Raw genomic sequence first — 24,623 nt, forward strand, 5'->3', positions numbered from 1 at the left:
TTCGCCAACTTGAGTCTGTTCACCAAGATGGTGCGACTCAAAACAGTGTCTGTTCTCCTTGTTAGGGGCGGCTGATCGACGTCTTGGTGTCAGCGTGGGACTCTAAACCGTGCTGACACGATGGTCCTCCGGCGAGACAGGGGGTTGGTGCAGACCTTACAAGCCAGCCGTAAAAATCATCAGTACAAGAAGCAAACAATGTAAATTCGGACCCGAACAATCGGCATAGACCCAGACAACGAAAACGGACTAACGATTGGAAATTCGGATCATGAAACGGCAAGTCCCTTAATTTTTTGGGAAGTACCCTCATTCTTTCCGCTTTATTGAGAGTCCGCAAGTTCGATATTGTAGTGCTGTAGGAGGTATGCTAGAAGGGATTATCGGTACATACGTTCAAAGATGGTTATACCATCTAGGACGATTAGAGGCCGTTTCTTCAACGTGAGCATAATTAACGGGCACACCCCTCACCTAGGCGACAAAGACACCTTTCACGTGCAGCTGAAGCGTGCATACAATAGCTGCTCAAAACATGAAGTCAAAATCGTTATTGGAGATCTTAACGCTCAGGTAGACAAGGAGGAGACATTTAGATCGGTTATTAGAAATTTCAACGCTCACCGGCTAATGAACAAAAACGGCCTTCGACTAATTGACTTCGCCGCCACCAAGAACATGGCTATACGTAGTACCTACTTTCAGTATACCCTCCCATATCGGTACACCTGAAGATCAGCACAACAGACCGAATCACAAATCGGTCACGTTTTGATTGATGGAAGGCATTTCTCGGATATTATCGACGTCCGAACCTACCGTGGCGCAAACGTCGATTCTGACCACTATCTTCTGATGGTCAAAATGCACCAAAGACTTTCGAATCTCAACAACATCCGCTACCGTCGCCCGCCACGGTATGACCTGGAACGACTCAAATCGTTACTGACCGAAATCGTTACTGAATACGTGCAAAGCCTTGAGGCAGCACTGCCGCAAGAGAGTGAGCTCATCGAAGCCTCTCTAGAGGACTGCTGGAGTAATTTAAAAGCAGCCATTAACAGCGTAGCGGAAGGTGCCATAGGGTTCGTCGAGAGGAATCGACGCAACGGCTGGTTCGACGCGGAGTGTCAGACGATTCAAGACGAGGAGAATGCAGCGCGGGCATTGATACTGCAGCAAGGGATCCGTCAAAACGTGATGCGATATAAACTGAAGCGAAGACAGCAGACCCATCGGCTCCGGGACAAAAAGCGTCGCTTGGAAGAGATGGAGTGTGAAGAAATGGAGCAGCTGTATCGTTCGCGAGAAACACGTAAGTTCTACAAGAAACTAGACGTATCCTGCGCCGGCTTTGTACCGCGAGCCGAAATGTGTCGGGATAAGGATGGAGGAACCTTGATGGATGAACGTGAGCTGATCAACAGGTGGAAGCAGCACTACAATGAACACCTGAATGGCGCAGAGGCAGATGACCAAGACGGCACAAAGAACGACTTCGTCAGCACAGCGGATAAGGGAGACATTCCGCCTTCTACAATAGGATGCCTTCAAGCAGCTCAATAACAACGAATCAGCTGAAAAAGATGGCATCGCAGCGGAGCTTATCGAACTGGGCTCGTATAGGTTGACTTCCTATCTGCACCAGCTGATAGTCAGGATACAGAACAGCTACCGAATGAGTGGAAGGAGGGAGTAATATGATAATATACAAGAAGGGCGACAAGTTGGAATATGAGAATTATCGAGCGATCACGACTCTTAACGCAGCCTACAAAGTGCTGTCCCAGATCGTCTTTCGCCGTCTCTCGCCGCTAGCAGGGAGATTTGTTAGAAGTTATCAAGCCGGTTTTGTAGGTGGGCGATCGATAACGGACCAAAACTTCACGCTGCGGCAGATCCTCCAAAAGTGTAGCGAATACCAAGTCCCCACGCACCACCTATTCGTCGATTTCAAGGCTGCCTACGATACTATCGACCGTGTAGAGCTATGGAAAATCATGGACGAAAATGATTTCTCTGCGAAACTAACAAGACTTATCAAGGCCCCGATGGATGCAGAACAGTGCTGTGTGAAGATTTCTGGTGCGTTATCAAGCCCGTTTGAAACACGCAAGGGACTTCGGCAAGGCGACGGTCTTTCCTGCCTCCTGTTCAACATTGCGCTTGAAGGTGTGATGAAACGTGCGGCCTTTAACATGCAGGGCACGATCTTCAATAAATCCAGCCAATTCGTCTGCTTCGCTGACGACGTGGACCTTGTCGGAAAGACGTTCCTGGCCGTTGCTGAACAGTACACCAAACTGAAACGTGAAGCAGAAAAGGTTGGATTGAAAGTAAATACGTCAAAGACCAAGTATCTGCTAGTAGGAGGAACCGAGCGCGATAGGGATCGCATAGGCAGTGGCGTTAAAATTCAAGGAGACAAGGTCGAGGTCGTTGACGAATTTGTATACCTCGGATCTTTGGTAACGTCAGACAACAACTGCAGCAGAGAAATCCGCAGACGTATTGTAGCTGGAAGTCGTGCCTACTACGGACTCCACAAGACTTTGACTACGGGCAAGAGACATGATTAATGCTCGAGGAGGCCGTTTTCGAACGACGTGTGCTTAAGACTATCTTCGATGGAGTGTGTGAGGATGACGTATGGAGGCGAAGGATGAACCACGAGCTGGCGCAACTCTACGGCGAACCCAGTATCCAGAAAATCGCGAAAACTGGAAGGGTATAATGGGCGGGACATGTTGTAAAAATGCCGGACAATCCCTCATAAATGGTGTTCGTCTCGAATCCGGCCGGTACAAGACGTAGAGGTGCACAACGAGCTATGTGGTTAGACCAAGTGAAGCAAGATCTTGGAAGTGTTGGACTTTCAAGAAACTGGAGACAAGCTGCTATGGACCGAGGACGTTGGCGTAACATTGTGACGCAGGTGAAATTCTGAGGGATGTTTCACCAGGAAAGTAAGTAAGTAGGATCACCCGATTATATCACCCCCTTGATGATGTTTGGGGTGATATAATAGTTCGTGACCCCTCCCTCTTCTTGAATCCCTCCCAAAAAAAATATTACACACACTTCTGCGTTATTAAAAAACTAAGCAAGCAAATGAAACCAAATTTGACATGGTGATGTTTTTTAGAGCATAAAATATTTCAATGGTAATTTGACACCGTTCCCTGCTCTGGGAAAGAGGGCTCTCATATAAATGAAACCATAACTTCACTATTAGTTTTTAGCTACTAGCATAAAGCTTTGAAGTTGTGCTCTTAGCGTCATACATTTCTCAAGCAGCTGAAAAAATAATTTCTCTTGATTTTCTCAATCAGTTCACTCTTTTTTTTTAAAGCGAGTGGAAAAGGTTATAAATGCATGGCAGATAAAATCGTGGGCAGACAAAATCAAGGCGTGATATCATCGGGTTATTACTGTACCGGAAACATAGAGAACCTCATAAGAAATGTCTAATTTAGAAGACTAATAATTCAGTCATTTTTCAAAGGGTTCCCTTCATATTTGCAGCAATCGCACACTGTTTCCAAAGCAGCCAAAACGTGATCGAAATTGTTTTGACCAAAAAAAAAAAAAAAATACTTTGGAGCCATAGTGTCTTCATTAAAATTCGTTCATTATTTATTTTCCATTTCATGGATATTGCAATTTTGTGATTAATACACTTAAAATTGGGGAACGCAGTTTATTTTCTTATTCTTGCATATAAAAATCTGCATTATTGGGCGAAGTTTTAGCACGTTTTATAAGAATCAATTTTGTCGAAGATACCATACCTTTATCTACCTATTTAAATAGACTTGTGTAGAGTTTTCCGTAGAACATCCAGCTTCTATAAAATGGTGAATACACTAAAATCGCTTTTTACGCGGGGTTTTTTTACGCGGATTCCGGAATTCACGCGGTTTTTTACGCGGTTTTTTTTTACGCGGCACGTATCCCCCGCGTAACAAGCGACTTTAGTGTATTTTTTGGAACAACTCTGCTGTGGACACTACGGCTCTTTAACTTTTTCTGGGTGAGATCAATTTTGATCACGTTTTTGCTGCTTTGGAAACAGTGTGAATCGGTTGAAAAATTAACTACGCGTCCACAAAAATGCAAAATATTTAAATACGGAGTCGAAACTCCAGGGGCCATTTTAAAATTCAAAATGGTGACTTCTGGTTTCTGAATAATACTCTAAAATGGATGTTCAGATATCCAGAGGATATTCACAGTTCGTAAATCGACTCCGGTTACCATTTTAAATCTTTTTGTGGTAGTCACAATGTTTTAAAAGAGTTATTTTATTAGTGTTGGATAAAAGTTTCTGACCTAAACATACTGATACAAGACGGCCTACCGTAAGCATGGCATTAAAGAGAGTTTCAAGAGATTTATTACTGAAATTTACCCTTTCAGACCATCCAATTAACAACTCCAATCGTGTGTATTCCCAATCCTATTGTAAGAAATATATTGACATTAAACAGGCATTCGCAATTCTACGTTAATCTTTAGAACATAGCCTTTTAAACTTTTTTTAAACGTTTCATTAATTTAACTTTGTTTCTTGCCGATCCCATGTTGTGTTATTGATTTTTTGTAATTGACTAATTTCGTTTCCAAGTGTACACAATAAACTTATCATAAACTTCACTTTTCACGATAAGAATCAATGAATGTGTATCGTTTCCTCAGCAAGACTAAATTTTATTTAGGTACTTAGAAAAAATATTTTTTACCCATTCCCGTGCCGTTGCAGCAGTAAACTAATTTCATCCGTTTATTACATTCCATTCGCGCTCGTGCCAGGACCGTCATCTACATTGTGCAATGAACATCAAAGCTTGCTACTCAATAGAATAAATAGATAAAAAGCGACAGAGAATTGCACTTGATGCAATTCAGTCCAATCTATCTTCTTTGCTGTGCCAGAGCGCGTCTGCATCCCCCAGCGATTAGGTATACTGAAGTACTTGCAGCATGCTTTGTTCCTTGCGTCAGACAGAATCGCAACCGATGTGAATGGAGCCTTCGATGCCGTTGCTAGGGATTTCTTCTCGATTCAAGCACAAATCTTCCCGGAATTACTCGGGCGAATTGCATTGGCGTGTCGTCAGTATGAATTGTTGTTTTTTTCCTTCTTTGTCATCCTTTTTGCCACCCCAGTCAGGCAGCCTGGGGTTGAGAGACGCTGAGTGGTAGCCGGAAAAGTACATTGCATGTTATGTAGTGGTTGTGTGTGTTTGTGTGCTTGTATGAGAGTGGTTGATTTGATATGGAAGGAATAGCGATGAAGGTGAGAGATGCTAAACCAGAAAATGTACGGAGCCATTATCAAGGACGTTGCTTGGAATGAAAGGAGAGCTTTCGATGCTTTCCTTGGCCGAGCTGTCCGTGTTTCTTCCCCGCATCAAGTGGAGACCTACCGAGTTGATGAGAATATACAAGTGCCAGCGATGAAACATTTGTTGGACCCATGTTCTGAGTTAATTGATTTAAATTCAGTTTGCGTGACAAACCGCGGTTTGCAAAAGCCTGCCGGGGGCAGTCATTGTGTTTCGTCTGCGGATGAAAATTTACGTCGAAAAGTTGGTGTGGAAATGTTGAGCACATTATTCCCCGACTGTAAACGTTTGTGGTAGCCAGTAACATTCGGAAGTCAGGAAATAATTTGTGTACTTATCAAGAGCAATGTGTTGTTTTTCGTTATGCCTGACTTGATTTGCTAATTCGATGCTATTTTTCGTAATTGCTGAAAGCAAGGTTCAAATTAGGTAGTGGTCACGATAAATTGTAAGATGTTCAAGGCTTCTTGGTGGTTTGATTTGTCCAAATTGTTGTAGGTTGATTTTGTATTTTCGTTCAACAATCTAAAATATAACAATACAGGAAAAATCTGCCATAATGTTAATATTATAAATTGAAAACCTCACACGCACCACCCGAGGGACTGCCACTAATAGACAAAGTTTCCTGCTGAATATTACACGAGAAACCGCAAAACCCCAATCACGATGTTAAAAACCAGCTTGACGCCAGAAGACATTTGCCGCTGAGCTTGGCAAGTTTTGTTGCGTCAGCCGTACAGCCGTTCCAATAAAATTACATTCGGAAACAGTTTGCGCTAGCCACTCGGAGGCCGCTCGGAGTGACAGCAACGAACGGTCCCAGCTCCACCCTGGCACTCACTCGGATGCGCAGTTGGGCTTATATTTTCGGAATAGAGGTTAATTTTATTCATAATTTAATCTCGTCCGATTCCGATGGTAAGGGTCGTTGGGTCGCCCATTCTCTCCTCCCTCCAGGGGGAGGTGGAGCGAGCAATGCTTCGGCACACTGAATGCGAAACCTCTGTTGGGTTTCACAGCAGCCGGCAATTTGACCCGGAATGGCAAAAAACTTTGGCAACTGGAACTGGGTGAATATTGGGTTTGTCAGAAGAAGAAACAAAAAATGTAACTGTGTGGAGGAGTGGGAGTATCGATTAGTGCTTCGTGCTGATTTTGCTGTTCTTCATCCATTGTATTAAAAGCCCTTTCATTGCGTTCAATTTGAAGGTTACGTTTCTGGTAATGTATTAATAAGATTGGAGTGGACAAATAACGGCGGGCAACTTTTGAGCAAAGGTCGTTTGACGGAGAGGACAGTAGGTATTACGATCAAGCAGGACACAGCTAGCTATTGTGAACATGCTTGGTATGGATGTAAGAAAGATTTGTACATCATTTGTGTTGGAATTGTGGTGGAATGTAATTGATGGCGATAATACCGCAATATTAAATACGTTTGCCATACAGATGATTGCGGAATGTACAATTACCTTTATGGACATTTACATACATTTTTATCATTTTTGGCAAATCGCTTTGGTCGTAATCGCTCCTTCCCATCCTATCAAATATTAAACATTCAATGTACTGTTTTGATTTGAACTTCGAACACTTCAGAATAAGAATCGAATTATTAGAGCTAGTGTAATGAAAAGAATGATTATTCGTTCCTTGGAATGTCCTTCACCCAGTGATGTATAGCTCTTTACTGTTGGGCTACTTTCAGGGAATCAGCAGGCATTTGAAACAAGACAGTCAGCGTTTAGACGGTTTGCCTCTAGGTATCTCTTAGCGATTTGCGTTGAACTGTTCGGAATTTAAATAGAAGCCGAATTCTGAATTCTCTTTATTTTTATATACAAAACATGTTTAAATCTATTTAAATAGCACCTAATTGCAACAGAAAATATAATAACCAACATGCTAAACCATCAAGATCAATAATAAAAGTAGAAGGTTATGTCTGATATACAACCGCATTATTGACATAGGACAACAAGGAGCTATCATTCAATAACAAACAACACAGTGAGCAAGAGGGTAGAAAACTAAAAGTATCATGTCCTCAATTGTTACTTGTCAAGGTCATTGATTTCAGTTTCATCGCCGCTTTATTATTATTTGGTCTTATTGTAATGATGTATTCACCACATAACTTTCCCCTATCCTTTCATCGGAACGGAAGTATTGGCATCGTTTATGTGTCGTTATGTCATAAATTGGGTTTTATCCTGTAAAGTAGAGAACCGTCAGTGTGTCAATACTCGAGCTATCACAACCATATATTAGAGTACTTTTCTTCAAGCTTGTGAGCATTTCTGCATTTTGGCCAAAATGTATTATAAAAAAGAGAATATCAACTCTTTTCAATCCCATTTGTCCTGTAAAGGACAGTGTGCCAATACTTGAGCTATCATCACTACAAAAGAAAGATATTTCCTCATGCTCATGTATATATGGTCCATAACTTCCACTGTATGTATACCCAAAAGAGAAAATTCATTAACTATTCAATTGTAGATTAGTTTGTCATGAGAAGGACAGTTTTTGTTTTGAAACAATTGTCCAAATCATTTAACAAAAACCGAATTCCGTTTCGGTTAGTAAATAGTTAATGGGCACTTTTTCTGCTGCTTCCACAGTAGCCACCGGTCACATTGTATATTTTACAGTAGGAAACTGTCTTCTGCGGTGTCGCGACCGACAGCAAACGAGAGTTACTCAATTTTGAGTTGATGTCCGTTAAAGGTAAAAATACACTTGACGGAGAACTTGTATAACCAAACCGAACGATGCTGTCCGATGCCTACCGCGCTAAGGCCCGCAGGTCGTCTTCCACCTGATCGATCCACCTTGCCCGTTGTGCACCTCTCCGTCTCGTCCCTGACGGATTGGTTTCAAGAACCATCTTTACCGGGCTGTCATCCGACATCCTTACAACATGCCCAGCCCACCGCAACCTGCCAATCTTAGCAGTGTGGACGATAGATGGATCCCCAAGCAGCTCCTCCAGTTCGTGGTTCATTCGCCTTATCCACACTCCATTTTCCATCTGCAGTCCACCGAAGATGATACGCAACACCTTCTGCTCGAAGACCGCGAGGGCGCGTTGGTCTTCCACAAGTATAGTCCATGTCTCATGCCTGTAGAAAACTACGTCTTGTAGATGTATAACTTGGTGCGGCGACGAATTCTACTCGATCGGAGCGTCCTCCGGAGACCAAAGTATGCACGATTTCCTGCCATAATGCGCCGTTATATTTCTCTGCTGGTATCATTGTCGGCAGTTAACAGTGAGCTCAGATACACGAACTCGTCGACCACCTCGATTTCATCACAACCAACTTGAACTCGAGGTGGGAGGTTAGCACTGTCTTCTCGTGAACCCCTTCCTTTCATGTACTTCGTCTTTGATGCATTGATGACAAGTCTAATCCGTTTGGCTTCAGCCTTTAGTCCGATGTACGTTTTCGCCATCTTCACGAAGGTACGAGTCACAATGTCGATATCGTCGGCGAAACCAAACAGTTGAACCGACTTTTGGAATATCGTGCCACTCGTGTAAATCACCGCTCTTCTAATGACACCTTTCAGGGCAATGTTAAACAGCAGGCACGAGAGACCATCACCTTACATTAGGCCTCTTCGGGTTTCGAAGGGGCTCGAGAGTGCCCCCGATACTCGAACTACACACATCATTTGATCCATCGTCGCTTCGACGAACCGCGTCAGTTTATCCGGAAATCCGTAGTCGTGCATAATTTGCCATAGCTGGTCCCGATCGATTGTGTCGTACGCCGATTTAAAATCGAAGAACAAATGATGTGTGGGCACTTTATATTCGCGGCATTTCTGCATAACCTTCCGAACCGCGAATATCTGATCCGTGGTGGCGCGGGCACCCATGAATCCCGCCTGGTAGTGGCCCACGAACTGCTTCGCAAATGGTGATTGTCGAAGACAGAGTATTTGGGAGAGTACCTTGTAGGCGGCGTTCAGCAGAGTGATTGCCCGATAGTTGCAGCACTCCAGCTTGTCGCCCTTTCTATAGATGGGGCACACAATACCCTCCATCCACTGCTCCGGTACTCGTTCTTCCTCCCAAATCATGCACGATTAAATAAATAATAATAAGTAAATCATGACAATGACCCAGTGCACGGCTCTATCCAGTGCTTCCCCACCATATTTCAATAGCTCGCTGGGAAGTTGGTCCACTCCAGCAGCTTTATTGGTTTTCAGCAAATCTCCTCTTCCACCTCCAGGAGATCCGGGGCTGGAATCCTGATGTCTTCTGCTCGTGGAATCCTGATGTCTTCTGCTCGTGTACCAAGGTCAGTTGCCATACCGTCCTCGCGCTCTACTGCATGGCCGTTTAGATGCTCGTCGAAGTGCTGCTTCCACTTTTCGATCACCTCACACTCGTCTGTAAGGAGGGTGCCGTCCAAGCTCCTGCACATATCGGCTTGCGGCACGAAGCCTTTGCGGGAGCTGTTCAGCTCCTCGTACAACTTCCGAGTGTCGTTAGCTTGGTACAGCTCTTCCATCGCTACGCGATCTTGGTCCTCTAGTTGGCGCTTCTTCCTTCGGAGGACCGAGTTTTGGCTGTTCCATGCCTGTCGGTATCGTTCCACGTTCGCTCTCGTACGGTGTTGCAGCATTCTCGCCCGTGCTGCATTCTTCTCCTCGACTAACCGTTTGCATTCGCCGTCACACCAGTCATTTCTAGGATTCGGGGCCCTTGTAACGAGTAGCGCTACCGCAGTGCTACCTATGGCGGATCGGATGCTCCTCCAGCCATCTTCAAGGGTAGCTGCGCCAAGCTGCTCTTCCGTGGGTAGCTTTGCCTCCAGCTGCCGCGCGTATTCCTGTGCAGCCTCGGCGTCCCGCAGTTGCTCAATGTTTGGTCGTGGGGTTCGACTTCGGCGGGTATATACACCGTTGATAGTTTTGAGAGCACGCACACCTACTAGGTAGTGGTCCGAATCTATATTCGCACTGCAATAGGTACGAACGTTGATGATGTCGGAGAAGAACCTGCCGTCGATTAAGACGTGGTCGATTTGATTCTCTGTCTGTTGGTCGAGTGATCTCCAGGTGGATTTGTGGATACTTTTGCGGGGGAAGAAACTACTTCGGACTACCATACCGCGGGAGGCCGCAAAGCTTACACACTGATGGCCGTTATCATTAGACACGGCATGCAGGCTATCTGGTCCGATTACAGTTTGTACATTGCTTCCCGTCCTACCTTTGCATTCATGTCCCCAATGACGATTTTCACGTTCCGTCGCGGGCAGCTATCGTATACCTGCTCCAGCTGCGCGTAGAACCCTCCCTTCTCGTCGTCGGGTCTTCCTTCATGTGGGCAGTGCACGTTGATGATGCTGTAATTAAAGAACCGGCCCTTTATCCTCAACTTGCTCATCCTTGCGTTGATCGGCTGCCACCCAATCACGCGTTGGCGCATCTTGCCCAGTACTATGAAGCCGGTTTCCAGCTCGCTGGTGGTGCCACAACTCTGGTAGAAAGTAGCCGCCAGGTGCTCGCTTCTCCATACCTTCTGTCCTGTCCAACAAACTGCTTTCGCATCCGATTGATGAATGACGAGAATACACTTGGTAAAACGAAGCGAAGCAATCCGTTTTCATTGCCTTAGAGAAAAAAAACGACCAGTTTCGTAAGCGTAGAAGCGAGAATGACGGAACTTGTATATGATTCATGAATTAGTATATGCATCATCTCTCGGAAGTCATTCAAGAATTGCTGCTGCTGCTTCTGTTTCAGAAGCTAGATTGGAAATGAACGCCAGTTGTATGGGTATGCCCATGCTGCTTTTATGCATGAAAATGTGAAAAAGATGTATGGTATGAAATGTAAAGACAATATTTGGTGCATTTTACCGATATCTGTGTTTGAGAATCGTGCTCGTGATTTGTTGAAAGATATTGATTTTGAGTTGAATATGGACTTTTTTTTAAAAATAACTATTATTACATATTATGTCGTACTGTTGATCTACTAACAAATCTTTGAAATACAGGAATTGAACGATTCATAAACCATACCATATGTGCCGATTTTTACATCGCAATAAAATTCGATTGAAACGTTAAAAAAAAGCTAGAGAAATCTAAAATTGGACCCTCTCGAAAAGACGTAGTTCCACGTCAAAATTCATTTTTGATTTTTAGTGCATCATAGTTACATCGTAGCTTAAGTGTTCGAAATTTGATGCAGTACGGCACCTTTGAATTGATTTTTCTAGTCTAAAAATTTAAACGTATCAACACTCTGTTTTTAAGCTACCGTCTGCCAGGGTAAGATTAGGCCACAGGGGTGAGATTGAGCCAAAACGGAAAATTTTGGTATGTGAAAATACTTGAGATTTCTAACACTGGTCAACACAGATGTGAATTTTGATGCTCCCACCCATTTCAAAAATGCATCAAAAACTCCCACCCACTCGAACACTAACGTTAACCGTGTGCCTCCATTCACTGTTGAATCGATGGAGCCGCAGGGTTAACCATTCGATAGTTTTCTACGGGACGAATTTAAGAGGTAATTAAGATCTAGAGCTCGGAAGTATTATTCTAGAGAAAAATAGCTATAATGTTTTATTTTTCCAGTTGGAGCTTAAGAGAAGCACCGGTAGTTTTCTTCTTGTGATTTAGTAAAATAGCTCTTATCGGTTATTTTCAAAGATATAAAAAAAATTCTTCTGCAGAGTTGCGCAAATTAAGTTAATTTTGCACATCGTAGAACATCGTTTAACTCTAACTGCAATGATAAGAAAATTAGGTGCTGGATTTCATCGATAGTTTTGGTTACCCTAATTTGTGATTACAGGAAAATGTCCATCACAACACTATCGAATGGCTAGCCTGGCGTCTCCACCGATTCAACAGTGAAAGGAGGCACACGGTCAACGTTCGCGTTGTAGTGCTTTTGACGCGTTTTTGAAATGGCTAGGGGCACCAAAATTCACAGGAATGGTTGAATAGCTATAATCATTTTTTTTCCCAGTTCGAACTTTAGAGTCGCACCTGTATTGACCAGTGTTATTCACTAACATCATGGAAAGGAGCCAATGTTAATGGTACTGATCTGGACCCATCGAGGTTGATGGTACGATCTTTCTCATACAAACTCGTGCAGGATATCGTTATGGAAGGCATTATATTTACAACAGCATACGAAATCATAAATAGTAATCGAAAAAGCTAATGGTTCCTGGCTATCTCACACAGTAATAGCTAATCATTCGTATTCATCCGAAACGAAAGCCATGTTCACTACTCGCCATAAATTTTGTGTCGTTTCACTGAGTATTGCAACACCCATTTTGAATATTGCAGAGCCCCGATTAGATTAGCTTCACCTAATAAGGAGATTTATGTAAGTCTATTTCGTGATCCCGATAACATCGTTAATGTGGTCTTCAGCAAAGTTGTTCAGGATGTCTGATAGGCCAAATTTAGTATCGTAAACTGGAGTGCTTTTAATCGGCGGTGTAACTTTGATAATTCTACCTCTTTTTTGAATTTGTAATAAAAAGCGCTCGTAGAGCTTGAGATTTGTCGTAATCTTCACTGATTTTGTTTAAATATGTCTACATTGCTACTATTCATGCATTTTCTGCTATTTAAAGAGTGTTTCTCATGCTAAGAAATGACTTGAAAATAAGAGGATTTGAGCGATTTTTATTGCATACAGATAATCGGTTCAAGCAGATACAAAACAACAAGCTGCGATACGTAAAGTTTGTTTATTTTGTTCCCAAATTAGTTCTCAAGATAAGAGAATATTAATACCACGATTTCTATTATTTTGCAATTTTCTCCTCAAAATCAACTGTATTACATGTTTTATTCGTAACAACAACCCAAGACGTCACGTAACATGCAACTTTTAACAATTGAATAAGCCATATTCCACGTGAACTCTAGCTTCTAATGATTTTAGACCTCCGCCCTCTCCATACATATTCTTAAAATTTTGTATGAATCATGGACATTCACTAACAGTTTATACACGTGGAATGTGAATAGCCCCTAAAATGCTTGTCATACTTGTAACTGATTTAAGCCGATTGTTCAAATTTGTCAAAGCAGCAAAGTTTCACTCCAAATTCATCAAAACAATCAAGTGATCAAAGTCACCCCGGAATGATGATTAATGTAAAACAAAGAGCACATGGAGGGTATAAAAACAAAGTGCATCAAATATACGAGATGTTTAAATCCTCTTACTAACAAGAATTCTAAACTTTGTTTAAAGAATAAACTTTGGATTTACAAACAAACTTTTACACCAGCAATGCTTTATGCTGTACCGATCTTTTTTTTTTTTTGTTAGGGAATTAGAATTACGTTGTCCATTGATGTGAACTTTTGTAATATATATCCCAGTCAATTGCTATACGTGTCCCCTTGCAAAATACAATGACCACTATTGTTGAGTGATCAGGTACCTGCACCGACACGCTCCCAGTCAGGTGAAATATGGTTCATGAAGCCAATCACCTTCCCAGGATTCAAAGACCAAATCTCTTTGGGCTGTAAACAGCCACTGCCAAGAAACCTTGATCTGCGTTTAAATAATGCACCACAACTGCACAGCAGATGTTCCGATGTCTCGCTTTCGTTTGACTAGATCGTACCGATCTAGTCAAGTTGTTGTTTAATAAGGAAGAAAACGCCTCCAGGGATTTAGAACAAAATTTTGAAAATGATTTTGAAGTGTCCTCCGTGGTTTGGTACACTCAAATTGCATAGACTTATATAGACTTACTAAACATTAGAAGCTATGTCAAATAAAATTATTATCAATTTTCGACAAAACTCGTTACAATTCAACTGCTACGATAAGCTCTTTTTATAGCCAATGAGTTAGCAACTAAGTTAGCTGTAAGTTTCTTTCCCTTTTTCTGACGAGTAGGTTTAAATCCCTACGAATGATAAGTCCTAATTGCGAAAGCAAACAAACCCTAACAATTGAAATTACAAATATCTAACAGTGTTGAGAAGTCACCATTTGTGATTGGCCACACAAACTCATTATTTACCAATATTTATCATAAATACCTAAGCTACTAACAAACCCCCCTTATTTGAATAAAAATAAATGTAAAAGTTTTAGAGCATATTTGAAAACATCAGAATTGTTGCTATGCTTTTAAAATAGTGAATAGATCTTGCTCAATGCATGACAGAGCTCATTTTAAAAATGTCAAATAATTTTGTGTTCAGTATATTCTTAAAATATTTAAGATATATTCGAAAAAGTGACCCCAGTTTACGGTACATCATAAAGAAAGCACGTCTCGCTTCTATAATGGTCAAAAATCTCACTAACGAGTGTCTCTGTGTTACCGGAAAGGAAATTAGTTTCTCTCACTCGTAGGTTGGTAAAGTTGCCAGTTGTGTTGATAGACTCAACAACCACCCAATATGGGTATTTTCGTAATCGAGATGATGCAAAAAGCGAAGCAAAACCACTTTTTTCTATTTCCTACAATTTATAGACGGAAAAAGTCTGAAAAATACTGATAGGTGATTTGTGAAGAGCAAGGAATCCAGAATAAAAATATATTTTTTGACCGGAAGTGTTGCCAGATAGATTATTTTTGTATTTAACCGTTATGTACTCGGCAGCGTACCCGGGTACCTTTTCAGACTTTATTGCTTCAAAAACCAAGGATAACGTCGACTTAGACAGCTGAAAATTATGGAATGCTCCTAACTAGTAGAAATAAACCATTTTCCATCATTTGTCTGTTTGTAGAAACAAGGGGGGTCGAAAGGGAGGGGTTTGAAATTTTTTACCACGTAAGTACTCGGCAGGGTACCCGGGTACCCACAAAATGAAATGCTTCTTGCTTATTCATTTCATGACCGATTTTCGATCTTCGCCTATCAAAAGATTGGAAAATCTGTCTACTTTCAGAATCTGGAATTGACATGAACCTGTAACCACATCTGGTTCCTGTAAATCCGGATGTACGGGAGCATGTTCCGGTGAGACAAATTAGTACAATTGTCAATAAAACCGAACAACATTGGTATCAAAATTCTTGAAATCACTCCAGATGTCGATCTACATCCATTTCGAGTCCAACTGGTGAGTTGTCCTCGAAATGGTCCTACCGGAGCAGATTCCCGTGGGGCCCTAAATGGCCACCAACATGAGTGGATAGAAACCCTAGCAATATGCATATCAAAATTCTTGAAATCACTCCAGGAATGGATTTACATCTATTTAGAGTCCAACTGATGAGTTGTCCTCAAAATGGTCGCACCGGAGCAGATTTCCGTGAGGCCCTATATGCCCACCAACATGATTGGATAGAAACCCTAGCAATATGCATATGAGCAAATTATTGACAAAGAACTCGGATCAACAACTGCAGATGATACATCTACCTCGGTCAAACGAGACTCAACTGGAAGAGTCCCACAAGCCGGCGTCTACCACATTTGCAAAAATTTGGACAATAAACGCAGGAAGACAAGGAAGACGTGTACAGCATGTTGCAAGCCAATATGCAACGAGCACAGCGAGGACATTTGCAACGATTGCTAATTTTGTTTTTTTTTTATTCATATTGCTAAGTTTTTTTTATATTTGTTATGTTTCAGACTTAAAACGACTTGTTATTTGTGCAAAAACTTGAAAGAATAAACGATTTGCAATGGGCCAGAAAACTCTAAATAAAAATATAAAGCCTTTATCATTACATTCTGAACTGAAAAAGCTTCGAATAAGTTTTCGAAATAGCCTTCTGGCACAAATTGGACAGATGAACTCAAAAAAGATTCCTGGAGTGATTTCAGAAATTTTGATATATATATATATATATATATATATATATATATATATATATATATATATATATATATATATATATATATATATATATATATATATATATATATATATATATATATATATATATATATATATATATATATATTGCTAGGGTTTCTATCCACTCATGTTGGTGGCCATATAGGGGCCCATGGGAAACTACTCCAGTACGACCATTTCGAGGACAACCCATTAGTTGGACTCTAAATTGATGTAAATCGATTCCTGGAGTGATTTCAAGAATTTTGATATGCATATTGCTAGGGTTTTTATCCACTCATGTTGGTGTCCATATAGGGCACAGGAATCTGCTCCAGAGTGGTCATTTCAAGGATAACTCGAAAAATGGACTCAGAATTTATAAAAGTCAACTTCTGGAGTTATTTAATGGATTCCGATACCAATATTGTTTGGTTTTATTGCCAATTGTTAAAATTTGTCTCGCATCTTGAACCTGGCCCCGGAGATCCGGATTTGCAGGAGCCATATGAGGACCAATGGCTCTTTAGGTCCCGTTTACTAAAAATAGACAAATTTTCCAATCTTTTGACGGGTCAAGATTGAAAATCGGTCAAGAATTAAAGAAATAAGAAACTTTTCATTTTGGTGGGTACCCGGGTACCCTGCCGAGTACTTACGTGTGTTAAAATTGCCGAGTACATAACGGTTAAAAACTAAATTTGCATTTTCCGGCAAATGTAGCCGTTTTTATTTTTGATTTGATAATTTCATCGCATTTTAGGAAAGTTTTACTATTAATTTTTTTTTATTTTAAATTTTTTTAATTTTTTTTTTATTTTTTATATTTATTTTAATTTTTTTTATTTTATTTTATTTATTTTTATTTTTATTTTTATTTTATTTTATTTTTATTTTTTTTATATTTTTTTTATTTTTTTTAAATTTTACGTAAGAAACACTTATCACCTCGTGGTAACAGTAACCAATCTCGAGATATAGTATTTTAACGAAACTAGTTGAATACTTCGTGATAGATGTTTCTTCTTGTATGATTTATACACGTAAGACGCCCGAAAAACACTGATAGGTGAGTTTTGAAGAAAATAAACCAAAGAATCCAAAAAAATATTATATTTGACCGCAGAAAAGTTATATTTCGAGATCGGCCCATATTATCTCTGGGTGATAAGTGTTTCTTACGTAAAATTTTCCTAGAAATACGATGAAATTATCAAATTTAAAATAAAATTGTCTACATTTGCAGAAAAATGCAGATCTAGTTTATATATACAAAAAATCCTGTCTGGCAGCACTTCCGGTAAAAATAATATTTTTTCTGGATTCTTTGCTTCATTTGCATCAAAAATCATCATAACTTTTCGGACGTCTTACGTCTAAAAATTGTAGGAAATAGAAAAGAGTTGTTTCGACGAAAAAATGCGTTATCTTTATATTCCAAGCGACACCAAAATTGTGATTTTCTAAAGAGACACTTGATGAATAATTCCCTGAACTTTGAGCAAAATCTATGATGGTCGTATTTAACTTTGTGGATATTTGTGGTCACCCTTATTTACTTTCTGATAAAATTCTTGAAGTAGTACCCAACATTTTACGTGGCGAAATTGCAAGATTTTGTACAAAATTTGAAGCGATGACCTTTTTGCGAGACAGAGAAGATAAAATCTGGATCATTAATGAAAACTCTGGAAGATCTGTATAAATGTTTGAAAACACTGGTCAACTCAGCTCTGGCCCTAAAACTCAAACTAGAATGATAAGTTTTCTCGTAAACATAACGTTGAAGCGACGAACTTGGCGAGCAATTGCTATGCGACATTTTGATGCAGGTTGACACATTTCTACACTGGCTAGATGTACCAAATTTAACAGGAGAGATTAAAAAGCTATAATCTTTTGAGGAAAACTATTTCGGGCTGTGGGGCAGTCGCATTTGTCGACCTGTGTAATTTTTATAAACCAGATAAATCTGGCAACACTGGCTTCAGTATTCAAACAGGGTGTTGCAATACCCAGTGAAGTGATTTTAAACATATGGCGGGCTGTGTACATCAACAGAACATGATGGATTAGGCTGGTGAAGCGAAAAGACCACGCACAAGCAAACCATGAGACACATATGAACATGTTACTATAACATGCTAATCTATTAAACTTGAAGTTATGTTATATGAATACTGGACACAATCGAAATCGCGCGCGCATTCTTTAATAAATTATCCATCATAAAAGTAAACTGGAATGCGCTTGGACGAGTTAGCTGATAAGAGGAAAAAGCAAAGTCATCTATTTCTTCTATAAAACTAAGATCGTTACAAGCATTCAAGGCTTAAACTAATAAAACTTAAGATAGGCGAAAAATATTTTCTGTATTGCGGAGTATGTGCTAAACTATTGAAATAAGTAATCAAGCTCAAATGAGAAAAGTCAGATCATTCCACCAGGTGAAAAATATTGTATTTTCTTTTAGTCCACTCTCGTCATTTCTATGAGACGAAGATTTAGTAGTTTTCTCACATCGCTGTTAACTAAAAGCATTACATGTTTGCATTTATATCGGATTTTCTGAGGATAACCACTCGTGTCTACATTAACAGCGAGCTTCATTTTCTACCCACGCGAACACATGTTACCGACTGACACTTCGCAACCCTTTAAGTTGCGGTGTGGTGTCGGTTCTAGTTAATGTCACCTATCCAAACAAGGCTTACATTCCAAGTAGACTGATGCTTGGCTCACTTACCAGTAATTATCCCAGCCTGATTTGGAATAGTGGCTGCCGAACTAAAACTAATTTTAATGTGTTTCATATAGAAACATTTAACACAAAATCGAATAAGTAAAATTGAAAAGAAATAAAAAACTATTTTCCTTTTCGATTCCGAAATGGAGAGCAATATTACTACCAAACCATTTCTCTGCTTGAATTTTGTGATGCGCTACAAAAGCTTAACCACCCTAATTCACACCCAGTGTTAGAATGTAGTGCGTTAATGATGTGGGTGTGCCTTATGCTTTCACTTCCCAAGATTATCCATTCTGTTTGGAGAGCTGTCGCCACGGTTGTGGTGACTATGGGTTGACTTTTCGTGCCCAAAGATACATTGTTGCAATGTGCTTTCAGAGTCAAATCTGCCCTGTTTTAGTCAGATTTATGCGTGTTTAAAAGCACCACTAAACCACCGCTTCAGTTATCATTACACACTGTGACGGTGTTATCATGGGAGGATGTCCACGGCAATGGTGGTGGTGGTTTCTGTGTACGGTTGCATAAAAATGATCCTTTTTGTGGATTAACGTGTTCGTGTTTTAACGTGAAACGGTGCCCGGAATTACTTCGATATTGCACGATTTTTTCACGTTTTAAATTGTTTGAGAGCAAGTATCAGCCGACTAATGTAGATTACATTGACTCAAAACAAAAGTAGGATGCTTCACTTCAATCAGTTATTATTGAAATTAATAGTTCATATTTGTTTTACTCTTCCGACGGAAAATAAATCATAATACCTTTCCCATGAGTTTATCTGAAATAATCAAATTTACTAGATTACAATCGTAAATCTGTAAGCATATCATTGTGCGGCTATTGAAAGGCAAAAACCGAAATTGAATAATCCATTACTTTGATTGATTGAATGCTAGAAAGGTTTTGTATGAAAGATCAAATCAATGGCAAACATTCAATTCAAATAAAAGCCTCCAGAAAGGCTGTTGTTCTCTCTGTCTTCCTCGACGCAATTGAATTTTTATCCAACATCGGGCCCACCACCGATTGCCGTTTCTATCGAGACCGGGCGACTGAGAGCGATCTTTCTACTCGCACTACAGCATCCAGGCCTGTTATCAAACCGAACACATTTTCGATTTCCACTTGAATTCATTTAGCCTGTGCCGTTCCTCGTCCGATCAAATATGGACCGCAGTGCCTGGGAAAGCGGGAGCCGTACGTAATTTATTTTGTACTATATTTATGAAGCATGCTCACAGTATAGGCTTCGGAACCAACGAGTTTTGCATTATTTGTCATTTCCGCTGTGATGCACGGTGAATTGTGAATATCAGCTATACAAATATTTATGAAGCTCAGTTTTTCATCATTCGAAAATGAATGCAAATAATTTACGGCAGTAAACAATTTTAGTTTTTCTTATTGACAGCCAGCAATATTCTTTTCTTCAAGTATAAATTGTACATGTGTCATTTTCAATACCATTTGCATAACTGGGAAGATATTAAAAGTTGAATCGTTTTTTTTTTCAGGTAAAATACAACAACGTACCTGTAACGTACCTCAATGTAATGTGGTAAGTTTTATTACTCGTTTCAATTTTTCACTCATTACAGCATTAAGCTGGAAATTCCCGTCGTTAGTGCATCAACTTTTGTGATTACGTATTGGCACTTTAAGTGAACTTTTCTCGAACACCGCAGTACGAAACTCATCACAGCGCTTGCAACGAGCTGTACTTTCTCGTTTTATGATGCTTCTTTTGCGTAAGAAAAGTTGCATATCATTACGCTGATGATATGGATTTTTGTTACTCTTCTCGTTCATATATGGGAAAACTTTTCACCCAACTTTAACACTATGCGCGACGGGCAGGCAAAACTGTATCTTGCTTCCGATCTTTCAACCTGGGAAAACTTTCGCCTGACAAACAACTATTTAGGAACCTACGACGTGTCCCGCAACGTGTGACACGCGCAAAATTATTCGCCTCGCATACGACTGCCGTCGAACCGGTAAGCTGGAAAAACAAGTTTCCGTTTTTTTCCTCTCACTGTTGATGCACGTTGGGTGAAAATATAATGTGGGTTCCCCGGAGAAAAGTTTTGACACAATGATGTCCATAGCGAACTGAAGGTAGCTTTAGATACGTATATATGGATGCCAGTCAGTATCAGCAACACAGGTTAAACAAACAAACCGGCAAAGCTCACACATGAGGCCAAACTTTGTCTGCAAAAAAATGGGAAAATGTGCTAACAGAGAAAGAGCGGCGTCACCTGGCAGGCAGGCTGCCAACCGGCTATTTAAAATGGTTGCCGTCAACTATTCTACTAAATTTGGTCCGTTGAAATGAGTTAAACTTTTCAAACATAGATTGTAAATTTTTATATCTCAAATAAAATTTTTAAATTATCTTCATTTTAAAGATATAGTTACGGATATTCCAATTTTAGCACAATGACTTAATCTCAGACAATTATCCACCATAAATACAGTGAGGATAAAACATGTCCACGTCCACAAAATCCATAAAGTATCTCAATGTAAATTAAAGCTTATCTCAATATCTTATCTAGTGGACACCGCCTATCGTAATTAATTCATATTTAAACTCAGGAAGAAATAGAGACATCTATCATCTGCTTCTGTGCTATATCTGAAAACATGAAATGATAGACAAGTGACCGTCGGGTAGAGAACAATATCCTTTCCTCTCTTCAAAGATGACTAGAACAAGATACCTGACTCTTGCAGAATTCATCGGACATGATTGTCGCTGCGCGTGAGCAAAAGTCGAACTAATTAACACACTGTTAATATGATGTATACTTAACGTCAAAATCAACTGACGACAAGGCCAAGACATGACTGCTGAAAGGTGAAACAATGTTTTCAATATGCATGTGGACGACTGTACGGTGCTGCCATCCGTAAAATGAAAATAATGTGTACGAATGTTTAGTTCTCAAACATGAAACTTTCCGGAAGAATCAAGAATTATCGGCGCATCATCTAAAATTAAGCATACCATCAGAACTTCCTGAGAACCGCTATGAGTACGCTCTACAGCAAAGTTTTTCACTCTTGCACGAACCGGGTGCCCTGACCATATGCACAATGGTTCTGAAACCTGGCTTGCAACATATCAAATTTTAAGTTTTGGTAGAATGGGAAGTGAAAAGATAATATAATCCCCCAATATAGACCCCCACTCTGACAGTCAAATTCACACTTTTCTGTCGTACTTTGAAGTGCAAAAAATATGGCAATAGCATTAAGTGCAAAAATGACAATATCATTTTTTTTGTTAGGGAATTAAAATTGCGTTGTCCATTGATGTGAACTTTTGTAATATATCCCAGTCAATTGCTATACGTGTCCCCTTGCAAAATACAGTGACCGCTATTGTTGAGTGATCAGGTACCTGCACCGACACGCTCCCAGTCAGATGAAACATGGTTTATGAAGCCAATCACCTTCCCAGAATTCAAAGACCAAATCTCTTTGGGCTGTAAATAGCCACTGCCAAGAAACCTTGATCTGCGTTCAAATAATGCACCACAACTGCACAGCAGATGTTCCGATGTCACGCGTTCCATATTACAAAAGCGACAGATATCATCCTGAACCCGGCCAATGTTCTTTAAATGATATCTACTCGGACAGTGCCCCGTTACTAGGCCGACGTATGTACAAAGAGCTGTTTTGTTGAGCTCTAGGAGCTTTTCGAATGATTCTCGTTTGGTGTTATAAATCTTTTAGATTGGGAACACTTTTTGACATCCAACCAATTGATTATCACCTTTTGTTTCTCCCAGCGTTTAAGCTCCATTTTCACTGCACAGTTTGATATACCGCAGAAAGGTTCTGGGCCGATAAACTGTGAGTTAGATCCTTGTTTTGCAAGTTCGTCTTCCTTTTCATTCCCACCAATGCCACAATGTCCTGGAACCCAATTCAAATTTACTGAATTTGTTTGACATAGCTGTCGTAATGTGAGAATACATTCCCAGACAATCTTGAATGTACATTTATAATCATCAAGTGCTTTCAGTGCTGCTTGACTGTCAGAGAAAATACAAATATTTGCATGTTTGTATTTCCTAGTCAGACACACATTCGCACACTCAAGGATTGCAAAATTCTCTGCTTGAAACACTGTTGGCCAGTGTCCCATTGCCACTGAAACATTGATTCCAGGGCCGAAGATTCCTGCACCAGTTTTGGTACTTATTTTTGAGCCAACTGTGTAAAATATCGTTGAACCGGGACGGACATCAGGAACTCCGACTTCCCAGTCTATACGCGACGTTTCGCATACCTTGTAGGGAATATCATGGTTATCCTGAGGTGCCATCCAGTCTCCATTCATACTCATCACTGGCCCTCTTTTGAAAAAGTCCAGTATAGTCAGGTGACCCACAAGATCACCTGACAAGATAGTTTTTGTTCGTTTGAGCCTCAATGCACTCTTTTCTGCTTCTAGTTGCACGTATTCGTACAATGGCAACAGCTGAAGAATTGCATCAAGAGCTTTTGATGGGGTGCTGCTTATTGCTCCTGTTATAGCAATGCACGCAAGTCGTTGAACTTTATCTAGCTTTGTTCTGTGGTGGATTCTTTGGTTTTTGGCCACCACACTAACGCAGCGTAGGTCAGTTTTGGACGTATAATAGATGTGAATATCCACATCACCATTTTCGGTCTCAAGCCCCACTTTCTTCCAACGGTTTTGGAGCACAACCATAATGCACTGACCGCCTTGTTGATTGCATATTCCAGTTTAGCTTGGCATCAAGTATAACTCCTAAGTATTTAACCTCTTCACTGAATGGAATCTCTACTCCTCCAAGCTTGAGAGTTTTCAGATTTAATTTCCTCTTTCTAGTGAAAGGTACGATTACTGTTTTTGTCGGATTAATGCTGAGACCCTCCTTTATACACCAAGACTGGGTATACTTCAGAGCCTCCTGCATTCTTTCCGAAACTATGTTGTCGAACTTTCCTCTTACCAAGATGACTATGGCATCTGCAAAGCCCACAACTTCGAAACCTCTTGCTTCTAAGCTTTTGAGAAGATCGTCCACCACCAAAGACCACTTAAGTGGCGAAAGAACACTTCCTTGCGGACATCCTTTCGTTGCCCTTACCGTAATAGACGAACCTTCCAACTCGGAAGTGATTTCTCTTTTTGCAAGCATGGTATGAATCCAGATAACAATACTCGTGTGAAATCCTTTGTTCTTCATTGCACTAGACATTGAAGAATAGGACGCATTATCAAATGCACCTTCAATATCCAAGAAAGAGCACAGAGCAATTTCTTTAGCTGAAAATGACTTTTCAATTTTCATGACCAGCGTATGAAGCGCTGTGATAGTGGATTTTCCAGTTTGATAGGCAAACCGGAACTTCGAAAGCGGTTTTGTTTGCATGTAAGATGTATGAATGAAATCATTCAGCACTTTTTCCATTGTCTTCAACAAAACCGAAGAAAGACTAATGGGTCTGAATGGTTTAGGATGCGTTTTATCACGCTTCCCAGTTTTACGTATGAAGGTTACTCTTACTACCCTCCATTTTGATGGAATATGATTCAACCTTAAACTGGCCTTGAAAATCTCAATGAGAGAAGAAATTAGTATAGCTTCACCTTTTTGAAGCAATGCTGGAATTATTCCATCTACACTTTTACACTTGAA

The 24,623-nt window shown here is 40.3% G+C and overlaps 1 protein-coding gene across 3 annotated transcripts in view; it reads left to right on the forward strand.

Moving 5' to 3' along the window:
• LOC129727163 (uncharacterized) overlaps positions 1 to 24,623 on the forward strand; it is a 399,476-nt gene that overhangs the window by 29,277 nt on the left and 345,576 nt on the right. The window contains exon 2 of one of the 3 annotated variants that reach the window (XM_055684685.1): positions 20,451 to 20,494. The exons of the other annotated variants lie outside the window; for them this stretch is intronic. The gene's annotated coding sequence lies outside the window, so the exon portion shown is untranslated. The remainder of the gene's footprint in view (positions 1 to 20,450; positions 20,495 to 24,623) is intronic. 3 annotated transcript variants of the gene reach the window in all.

The sequence above is a fragment of the Wyeomyia smithii genome, chromosome 3 (assembly GCF_029784165.1).
Source record: "Wyeomyia smithii strain HCP4-BCI-WySm-NY-G18 chromosome 3, ASM2978416v1, whole genome shotgun sequence".
NCBI lineage: Eukaryota > Metazoa > Arthropoda > Insecta > Diptera > Culicidae > Wyeomyia > Wyeomyia smithii.